Here is a 10,517-nt window from a genome sequence, read left to right as displayed (position 1 = left end):
GGTATTAGTTCGGCAAGGCCTGCGGAGGCGGTCTTGTGAGGGCATTAGCTTCAGGTCAGCTGCTGTTGGCCAGAGGGTGGGGGATGGGTGGGAGATGTGAGTTAGGGCAGGGGAGGGGGTGCAGGGGATGGAGCAGGGGGAGAGGCGCAGGTGGAAGGAGGGGGAGCAGGGGGAGGGGGTATCCAGGGACCAGCTGTTCCAGATTCACTCCTGGTCCTGGGCTTGGGGTCCCAGGTGCCCTGAGGGACAGGGACCTGACCTGGCTAAAGGTGCTTCGTGTCCTTATGCTCTTGCACCAGAGTCAACCACCCACTAAGCTCCATGACCCCAACCCCAGGACGGGGTCAATCGGGGCCTCCCACCTGGCCTCTGCCCCTGCACCATCGTCCGACCTGCAGGGCCCAGGAGGGCTGTGTGCCCCCGCCGGGGGCCTTGGCTTCTCCGTGTGCAGCAGCCAGTGTCCCCTGGTTCTGTGCTCACATCGGGCCTGTTTCTGCACCACAGCAAGCTGGGGTGGGGATGGATGCGTGGACGGCATCTGGGGCACCTGGGTGAGCCCAGTGTGACAGAGGAGCTGTAGTCTAGTCTGGAAGGGTGGGACACACATGACATTTAAAGCCACTCCCACCTCAACACACACACACACACACACTGCTGATCATGCTGGGCTCCGAATCCAGATTCTGAGTGGGGACAAGGCCCAGAAGCTTTGAGAACACAGCAGCACTGTAGGGTCTAGTCCAGGTGCTGGTGAAAAGGAGACCAGGGTCCCAGTGGCTCACAAGCCTTCTGCAGTAGGCGTGCCAGCCCCAAAGGTTAAGCCCTGAGCCAGGGCCCTGGGCCTGAGCTGTCATGGCTGCCCCGGGGAGCCTGGGGCAGGGGGCTGGCAGCCACGTGGCCTTGGCGCCTGGAGTCACTGCACGCTGACTCTCTTCCCCAAGCTGGGTCGGGACCCCCTCCTCATTCAGGAAACCCATGGCACCACCCGTGCCAGCCGGCCACTGCGCAGTGGGGATGAACAAGATAGGCACAGGCCTGCGTTCTTGGGGCAGCTACACCCAAACCGAGGCGTGCGCCAGTAAATGAGCTGGTGACCATCCTGCAGGTCCAGAGGGGTCAGCTGAGCCGCTGCTGTAGAGTGGGGAGGTGGGGGGTCTCCACGACCCTGCTGACTGGCGAATGGGAGCAGCCCTGGAGTGAAGGCAGCCTTGGGAAGGTAGGAGAGCCTTGGGAAGGTAGGGACCCTGGGATGGGACCAGGGTGGAGAGCTCCAGGGCGGGGAGAAGGCCGTGGGGCTGGGACGCAGGAGAGGCCAGCCAGGCTGCATGCCCCACGCAGCCGTGCACCCGGCCATCTGTGGGGAGGCCCCGGGAGGCAGCGCCGCCCCCAGCCCACTCTTGGGGAGACAGGCCGGGCACCGTGGGGCAGTGGGCACAATAGTGAGGCCAGAGCAAGGCCAGGGAGGGACAGGGGTGTCTGCTGGCCAGGGGCTTCAGGGCCTTGAGCGTGAGAGCCAGGGCAGGCAGGCAGGGTAAGGAGAGAGGGCCAGGGGCCTGAATCCTGGAGTGCCCAGCATGTCAGTGGCCCCTGATGGAGTCCAGGGTGGGGCACAGATGCCCTGAGGAAGGCTGAGCAGGGGGGGCTAGGGCTCTAGCATGGGCAGGTGGGGCCCGGGGCGCTGGGCCTGATGGGCCAGATTGCTTGTTTCCAAGGCTGGCTTCCTGCATGTCAGGAAAAGCTGAGCAGTGTCTGTGGCTTCTCCTAAGAACTTGTGGACCCTCCAAATGTCCCACAGAACAAGCGTGACTTGTGTCTTAGGAGCTGCAGGCCCGAGGAGCAGAGGGTCACTGCCCAGCACCTGCTTTCACCTCCACCCCCAGAGGTGGCTACTGACCACCCCCCAGGAGCTGGACACAGCTGACCACCCTCCTCAGCCACACTGAGCTGGCTGTCCCTGGGGTATTCGGACTTCCCCCCAAGAAGGGACCCCAGGCCATTTTGCCTCAGTCTGAGATAGGACAAAGACAGGACAAGCATCGTGATTAGTTTTCCAAAAAGCTGATAAAAACAAGTGAAGTAAGAACGGGAGAGATTCCATCTTAAGGCTAAGTTTCCATTTTAAAAACCAGGAAGTAAGGAGGTAAGATTCCTAACATACTCTTTCATCAACAGACAATAATTCAACCCACTTTGGGGGGAGGGCAGGCGTTCTTGACTGATGGGTTCACAGAAAGAAGCTGCTATCCTGGAGACAAACCGACCTGTTTCTTGTGTTAATTTTGCAGAATTACCTGGAGGACTGATAATAGAAGAGATATAAGTATCTCACCAGAAATAGCATCTTGAGACCACTTTACAGGTCTGTACCCACTGGCCCTTTGTCACATTCCTGATAATCCTTAAAAGATAGAATCCCCAGCCTTTCTGTGCGCCTCCTCTCTGAGGTCGCCCACACTTTCCTTTCTTTAAGTGCATACTTTTAAATCACCTTTCTCACTGCTCAACTTAATGCATTTGGTCTCTGCTGTCTTCCAGCGTAAACTTCTTGGCTATTTCCTTCTATCTCCAAGCCTTCACTCTGTCTCTGCTTTACTCCTGATAGGTAGGAAGGGGCTGCTAAGAGCTCAAATTTGGGCCTGCATGTTTCCATCGCCTTGGTGACTGGGACAGAACTGCTGCTGTGTGATCTGCTCTTAGCCTGCCTGAAAATATCCTTTCTTTGGGAAGTTCTCAGAACATAATCTCCATTCCATGCTCCGTGGCTCCCCCAAATCCTGGGGTGGTAGGGGCTTAGTCCCCATGCCAAGCGGACCCAAGCGGACACAGACACCCAGTGACCCTGGCTTCAGGAGTTGGCAAGGGAGAGTGCCCTATGCCTAGTAGTTGTTCAGCGAGCTTTCTGCTCCCTCCCTCTGCACTTTCCTGTGCTCGGCGGCCCTGCAAAGCAGCTCGGTCTTTCATTTCTACTCTCGCTCTAATGAATTCTCGAGAATTCTTTCTCATTCATAGTCAGGAACCCTCCCTATCCAGGTGGAGGTTTCACCTTGTGTGCAGGGAGAGACCTCCCCAGATGCAGCTGCCTGGCACAAGTCCACCCAGAAAGCAAAGGGAAGGGGAGCCCACATTGTTGTTCTTCTGTGGGCAGGGCCCCAGTGGCCCCAGGGCGACCTCACAGTGGGGGGTGCTCAGGTCAGGTGGGTCCCAGCCACCTCCTCTCCCAGGAGAACCTGCTCTGTTCCCAGAATAGACCTTATCTCTCCCTGAGGCTGTCACCTACCCCTCCCAGGACCAGAAGGCCTCTCCTGCTGCTCCTGGTCTGGGCTGAGGCTGGGGTCAGGGCCCACCTACCTTGGGGGATGCAGCTCCTCTGGGGCACCCAGCCCCTTCCAGGCAGCTGGACAAATGGGCCTGGGACTGCATTGCCCCGTCTCTTTGGAACAGTGACTCAGAAGGGCAGGGAGAGTGGTCAGGGCAGGTGGTCCCTGTGCCCTGTGAACAATGCCCAGATTCTTCTGAGATCTGGCTCCTTGGGCCTCCCCACTGGGGCTGGCTGGGCCGCCTTGGGGAGACCCCAGGAGCTGAGTGGCAGGGAGCATGGGCCTTGGCCCCCCCTGGAAGCAGGTCCTGAGGCTTCCACTCTCAATCCTAGAGGGCCCCAGAGGGCAGCGGGAGCTGTGGGTGCAGCCCCCCACCCTGTGACTGACCTGGGTTGTCCCCTGCTCTTCCCTGATTCACTGCTACCAGGAAGCTCTGCTAGACAGCCCTGGTGTGCCCCCGCCCCAGACATCTGCCAGTTACTCAGCCTTTATGAGCCTGAGTCTCTTGTCTGTGATGGGATCTGATGCAGAATCTCTGCATGAGGGCAGCACAGAGCAGGCGTGCAGTGTGACTGTTGGGGGGGAAGAAATTCCCCCCAACCCTTGAGGTTCTTCTAGCTGGTCTGGGAATCGAATTGACAAGAGACAGTCTAACAGGAGACAAAAACACGATGTTTAATTACATTTGTATGGGGAAGCCACAGACATGGGTTCCAAAAACAGTTGGGGGCAATAGGCATATATGTCAAGGAGGAGGGGGTAGGGGCCTGAGACTTCAGAGGAAAAGCGAAGCTATTCACAGGAATATGAAGAGAGTAAATGTTTGGTAAACAAATGTTTACTGGGCTGAGCGGAATCAATGGGGTGGGGGCACAGAGAGGAAATGCAGCCGCCCTAGCCGCACCCCTCCCTGCCTGCCACCCCTAGGCCACATTGCAGGGCAGCTACCCAGGGTGCCAGCTCTCCTCCCGGGCAGCCCTCCACCTAAATTCTTTCTATGCACGTGGGGTGGGAGGTCAGCATGTCTTTCAGAGTCTTTTGGGCTTGGTTTTCAGCTCAAAATAATCTGCACGTCCCAGGGGCACACCTCGGGGCCACCTGGCCGTGGTCCCTGCAGAAGCCCTCACTGTCCCCTCTGGGCTGCTGGGCCATCACAGCAGGAAGCTGAGGGCTTTGGTGAAGGGACAGCCTGAGAGGACCCACAGAGGGAGGGAGAAGTGTGGGGGCCTGGGGGAGCTCCTGGTGACCCTGAGGCAGGGAGGCTGGCCTTCCCCGGACAGGGCTCTTCTGGAGGAGCTGGGGCCCCAGCACTGGCACCAGCTGATTTCTGCATGCAGTTCCTCTGGGCTCCGTTAGCCCTGAGGATGCACGGGACTGGGAACTCGTTTGCAGTCTCTGGGCAGCAGGCAGAGGTCGTGAGGAGCCCAGGTGAGGGCCCTGTGTAGGGTTAGCCAGCAAGCCGGATGTGGGGGGCTGCTGCTGGGAGGCAGACCCCAGCCCCCCAGCCATGGCCAGGCCTGCTGCTCACTGCGCTGAGTTTCCAGGGTCCTGCCCCACTGGGGTGCTCCCCGCGGAGAGCAGTGATGCAAGCCTCCCCCGGGCTCCCCCTCCATGTGGGCTGGGTCCTGGGGGCCTCCCCTCAGGAGTGCTCCCCAGAAGGCCTGGTGCACCTGGGGCCCCAAAGTCTCCACTGTCCCCAGGCAGAGGCAGAGCACGTGCCCTGCCCCCACGGGATGATGGGGGCATTTGTGTGGCACCCTGAGGGGCCAAGCGCTAGCTTTCAACACTGGTGAGCAGAGCAGACAAGGGCTCCTGTCCTCTGGGAGTGGACAGGCCTGGGGGCCACGGGGAGTGGAAGTGATAAGTGTAGTAAGGCAGGAGGGGACAGTGGCCTTAGGAACTCTCAGGAGAGGGACAGGGGGCAGTGCACGGGGGGCACAGGGAGGAAGCAGCCCCCCCGACCATGGGGGACAAGTGTCCAGGCAAAGACACAGGGTGGAGACTGAGGAGGCCCAGAAGTGAGCAGAGGACGGTGGGTGCTGGGGGGCGCCCCAGAGGCCCGGGGGACCTTGCCAGGAGCAGCTCTGAATGGTTCAGCAGAGACAGGAAGGAGAGGGAGAAAGGGACCCGGGGAGCAGGGCTGGGAAGGGGGCAGAGAGGGCACTGGCAGAGGCGTGCCCCTGGAAGGACATGAGGGACGCCCTGAGGGGTGGCAGCTCCTGACGTGGGGGTGGGTGTCCCCAGGGAGGGCCCTGCAGGAGACAGACAGGCAGAGAGACCACCGAGTGACTGCAGGGTCCTCGGGAGCTGTGCCCTAGGGCAGATGTACAGGCCACCCCTCCCCCAGGACTTGCACTGAGCGACCGCAGCTGGGCCCCAGGCCTGCTGACCTCGGAGCACGTGACGGGAGGTCCTTCCTGCCGTCAGCAGCTTCCTTCGCTTTCCTGCCCCGTGTCGGGGTTGTCATGTGAGGCTGGCCTTGGCCTCCGGGCTCTGGTCTGCACCGTCAGGCTCCCGGGGCCCCGTCCTGGGAAGGCAGCCCCTCTTCTTGACCACGGCTACCCTCCCTTCCTGCACAGGCCCGGCCCTCTCAGCTGGACAGAGGCTCTGCAAGGTCCTTCCAAAGTGCCCCAGCCTATCCGGCCTGCTGCCCAGCCTGACACCCACAGCTTCTCCTGCACTGGCCGCTGCGTCCCTGCCGGGCCCTGCTCTGCCCGGCCTTCTGCCTGCTGAGACCACGGCAGGGGTGTCCAGGACAGGCCGCCCGAGGGGCTTCCTCTCCCTGGGTGCAGATGGCATATGGGAGCCCAGACGCAGCACGTTCCATCCCATGGGTGGGGCTGTGGCCTGAACAGCCCACTCCCCAGGCAGCACTGGTTGTTGTGGGACTCTGGCTGGGGACTCTGAGCAGAGAGCAAGGGAGGCCTGGGGGCGTGTGTGTGTGTGTGTGTGTGTGTGTGTGTGTGTGTGTGTGTGGCTGCAGCGCCAAGTGGGGTCCTCAACTTTGGAAACTCTCCACGATGTGCCCTGCACTTGGAAATAGGACCAAGTTCTAGGGGGTCCTGCCCCAGTACTCCCCCTGGCACTCCACCCCTGTGGCCCCCCGGCAGCCCCTGCCCCTTGCCCTCGCTGAGGGGCTCCTCTGTGACCCTCTGTCACCACTCCTCCCCTCGTGCTGGTCCCCGGGCACCCACTGGGGTGCTGTCGGGCACTGGGGAGAATTTATAGAGATGGAGTCGGCGCGTGCTCCTCATCCGGCCTGGCGGGCTCAGCATGTTGGCAGGACTGGCGCTCCTGTCTCTACCAGGGTGCTCCTTGCCTAGGGCCGCTGTAGCCAAGCACCGCATACTCGGTGCCCCAGAACAGCAGGAACACATCCCTTTGCGTTCTGGAGCTCAGAAGTCTGACGCAGTTTCCCCGGGCCAGGTTCCAGGTGAGGCAGGACAGCGCCCCTCAGGGGCTGTACGGGAAACCCCACGCCGGCTTTTCCCACACTCTTGGCTCCTGGCCTGCTTCCACCTTCAAAGGCGGCCCCTGTGGTCAGCCTGCCTGCACCCTCTGATCTGCCCCAGGCCCGTGGCCTCGGGCCCTCCTGCCACAGCTTCCTCCCGAAACACCCCGGAATTACATCGCTCACTTGGACAGGCGTGGATCGCGGGGTCCTGTGGGGTGCAGGAACCCCTTAAAGACACGCCATGGCACCACGAAGCCCTGGGAAAGCTCTCCTCTCCAGGTGTGAGGATCCCGGTCGCTCCACGCTGCCCTTCCCTGACACCCCGGACTTGGTATTTTTTAGGCCATTCTGATCGCTGTTCTGTGCTATCTCAGTGGTTTTAATTTGCATTTCCCAAATGATTTATGAATTTGGACATCTTTTCCCACACGCACTGCCTACCTGTGTCTCTTCTTGGTGAAAGTAGCCATCCAGATTTTATCCCCATGCCTTTATTGGGTTGTTTGTCTTCATATTGAGTGGGAAGAGTTCCTTCTATATTCCAGATATACGTCCTTTGGTTTTTGCAGAAAATATATGTTTTGCAAATATTTTCTCCCAGTCTGATTTGTCTGTTCATTGTTTTGACAGTGTCTTTCAAAGAGAAATAAAAACAGAAACAAAAAAACAGGACTTTATGAAATCACATTTACGGACTGTTTTTAATACTCTGTCTTTCTAATGTTGTATTTAATAAACCTTTGCTGAAGTCCAGATGGGTAAGGTTTTTCACCTCTGTTTCCTCCTAGAAGTTTTATAGTTCAACCTCTGACATGAGGTCTATCATCCATTTTGAATTAACTTTTGTTTATGATGTGAGGTAACGATTGATGTTGATTTTCACAACTATCCAATTCTTCCAGCACCCTTGGTTTAAAATGTTATTCTTTCTCCACTGAATCACCTTGGCAACTTAGTTGAAAATCAGTTGTCCGTGTATGTGGGTCCAGTTCTGGGCTCTGCACTGATCCCCTTGTCCGTCTGTCTATCTTTACACTGATCCCACATGATCTCAGCTTTTACTGAGGCTTTGTTATGGGTTCTGAGGTCAGATAGGGTAAGTCATCCAACATTCTTCTTCTTTTTTAATGTTATTTTAGTTAGCTTAGACCCTTTGCATTTTTGCAATCAGCTTGTTAATTTCCACAAATTTTCCTTGGGTTTTGATTCAGATGGAGGTGAATATATCGATCAATTTGTGAAGAATCGACATCTTAAAGTACTGATTTTCTTTTGTTCCCTATTTATGAAGATGGTATATCTCTCCATTTCCTCAGCCTTTTACTTTCTCTTGGTAATATTTTATAGCTCTCAGAATATAAGTCTTGGACATCATTTGTCAAATGTGTCTCTGAATATTTCTTATTTTTTTGTTCTGTTGTAAATGGTATTTTTCACAATTCAGTTGTCACATGTTTATTACTAGTGTAGGAAATACAAGTGACTTTTGTGTTCTGACCTTTCCTCCAGCCCTGCTCTGCTCAGTAACTCCTTCATGGATTTTGTAGGCTTGCTGCAAAGATGGTCATGTCTTCCCCAAACAAAGCCATCTTTGCTCCCTTTCCCTCATTGTACTGACTAAAACCTCCAGTACCTCACTGAACCCAAGTGGTGAGAGCAACATCCTTGCCTTATTCCTGATTACAGGAGAATTTGGTCTGTCTCCACCAAGAATTTTTCCGTACATGCTTTTCATCAGGAAAGTTGGATTTTACAAAATGGTTTTTCTGCACTTTTGGAGATGATCATATGTGCTTTTTCTTTTTTAGTCTGTTAATATGATGAGTTAAATTCATTGATTTTTCCAATGCTAAAACAGCCTGGCATTCCTGGGGCAAACCCCACTTGGTCATGGTGTACTGTTGTTTTTATGTAGTTTGGGATTTGGTTTGCTAAACTTCTGTTAAGAAGTTTTGTATTCATGTTCACAGTCTGTAGCTTTCTTTTCTTACTGTATCTTTAAATGTTTGGTGGACTCCACCAGTAGAGACATCTGGTGCTGGAACTCCCTTTGAGGGAAGGTGTGAAACTACAATTTCACTTTCTTGAATAGATATAAGCTCTTTGGCTTGCCTAGTTCCTTCAAAGAGCTGCAGCATTTTGCTCCCTGTGTCTTAGTGGTTGAATATATGGGAATGGAATATATTTGCTGTAACCCCTTATTCTTGCTTTCATTTTTGTAGTATCTGTGGTGATCGCCTCTTTCTCATTCCTGAATCTGATCACTTGTGTCTTCTGTAATTTTTTTCTGGATCAGTTGGACTAAAAAGACTTTCATCAAATTTTTGAATCTTCTAAAAAACGTAGCTCCAGCTTCTTTGACTTTCTGTTCCTCTTTCATAGACTTCTGCTCTTACATTTCTTTTTCTTTCTTCTGCAAACTTTAGATTTCATTTGTTTTTCTTGTTTCTGCTTTCTTAAGGTAGATGCTGAGGTGATTGGTTTGAGAACTTTCTTATTTTCTCATGTAATAAGCAAAATCCAACAGATTTTTACATTGTGTTTTTCTTTTCATATGGCTGCATAACAAATCACAACACATGTATCTCCTTAAAGTAACACATATTTTCATATAACTCTAGGTCAGAATGCAGAGGACAGGGCTGGGTCTTTGCGGAGGCAGAAATCCAGGTACCAGTTGACTGTGATCTCATCTGGAACTTAAGGTCCTCCTCCCAGATCATTCCTGTTGTTGATGAAACTTTGTACCTTGCAGGTGTGGGACTGAAGGCTGTGTTTCCTGGCTGACCGTTGGTGGGTTCAGCTTTATTCTCAGCTCCTAGAGGCCCCATCTTAAAATCAACTGATGGGTAGCCTTAATTATATATGCAAAATCCCTTTGTCCAAGTAACTGAAACATTCACAGGAGCAACACCAGAGGGCAGAGGTCATGAGGTCATCCTAGAATTCCACCCACTACACATATATCTGGAGGTCTCCCACATATCTGGAGGTCTCCTTCATACAAATTTTTACTTTGTAATTTAATTCCACTGTGGCCTGACTTGAGACCCTTTGAATCCTTTTAAATTTGTTGAGAATTGTTTTATGGCCCCAAGTATGGTTTGTCTTGGTAAATGCTTCATGTGTACTTGAAAAGAATGCGAATTCTGCTGTTTAAGGGTGGAATGTTCTATAAACATCAATTATGTTGATTTGATTAATGATGACCCCAAGTCTTCCTAGCCTTTCTGATTTTCTGCTTACTTGTTCTTTCAATTGAGGGCAGAAAGTTGTTGAAATCTCCTAATATAATAGTGGATTTGTCTGTTTCTTCTGTCTATGCTATTAATTTTTGCCTTCTGTATTTTAAAGCACTGTTATTAGGTGCATTAACATTTAGTATTGTTATAGGCTCTTGATTAATTGTCTCCTTTTCATTATGAAATGACACTTTTTATGCCTGGTAATATTCTTTGCTCAAAATGTAGTTTGTCTAGTTAATATAAGCATCTCTGTTTTCTTTTGAAAAGTGTTAGCATGGCAGATCTTTTCCCCTCCATTTACTCATAACCTATTTGTGTCTATGTTTTAAGCAAGTATCTTATATGTAGCACATAGTTGAGTCTTGCTTTTCTTCTCAATCCAATCTGACAATTCTTGCCTTTTAACTGGGGATTTTAGATCATTTAAATTTTGTGTGATTATTGAGATGGTTGAATTTAAGTCCATCTTCTTGCTATCGGTTTCTATTTTTCCATATGTTC

General features: G+C 53.3%; 1 long non-coding RNA gene across 2 annotated transcripts; it reads left to right on the top strand.

Annotated features, from left to right (window-relative positions):
• The first annotated feature begins 206 nt into the window (after nucleotides 1–206).
• Nucleotides 207–7,874, top strand: LOC130684781 (uncharacterized). 2 transcript variants are annotated; one of them, XR_008999109.1, is made up of 4 exons: nucleotides 207–1,216; nucleotides 2,286–2,359; nucleotides 5,897–6,270; nucleotides 6,301–7,874. It is a non-coding gene; the product is annotated as an uncharacterized LOC130684781 (long non-coding RNA). The 2 variants fall into 2 exon arrangements; XR_008999108.1 differs by lacking the exons at nucleotides 207–1,216; nucleotides 2,286–2,359 and adding an exon at nucleotides 4,598–4,745 and having other exon boundaries at nucleotides 6,301–7,873.
• Nucleotides 7,875–10,517: the final 2,643 nt, after the last annotated feature.

This window comes from Manis pentadactyla, chromosome 9 (genome assembly GCF_030020395.1).
Source record: "Manis pentadactyla isolate mManPen7 chromosome 9, mManPen7.hap1, whole genome shotgun sequence".
Classification (NCBI taxonomy): domain Eukaryota; kingdom Metazoa; phylum Chordata; class Mammalia; order Pholidota; family Manidae; genus Manis; species Manis pentadactyla.
This window is presented reverse-complemented; position numbering and strand designations above follow the sequence as displayed.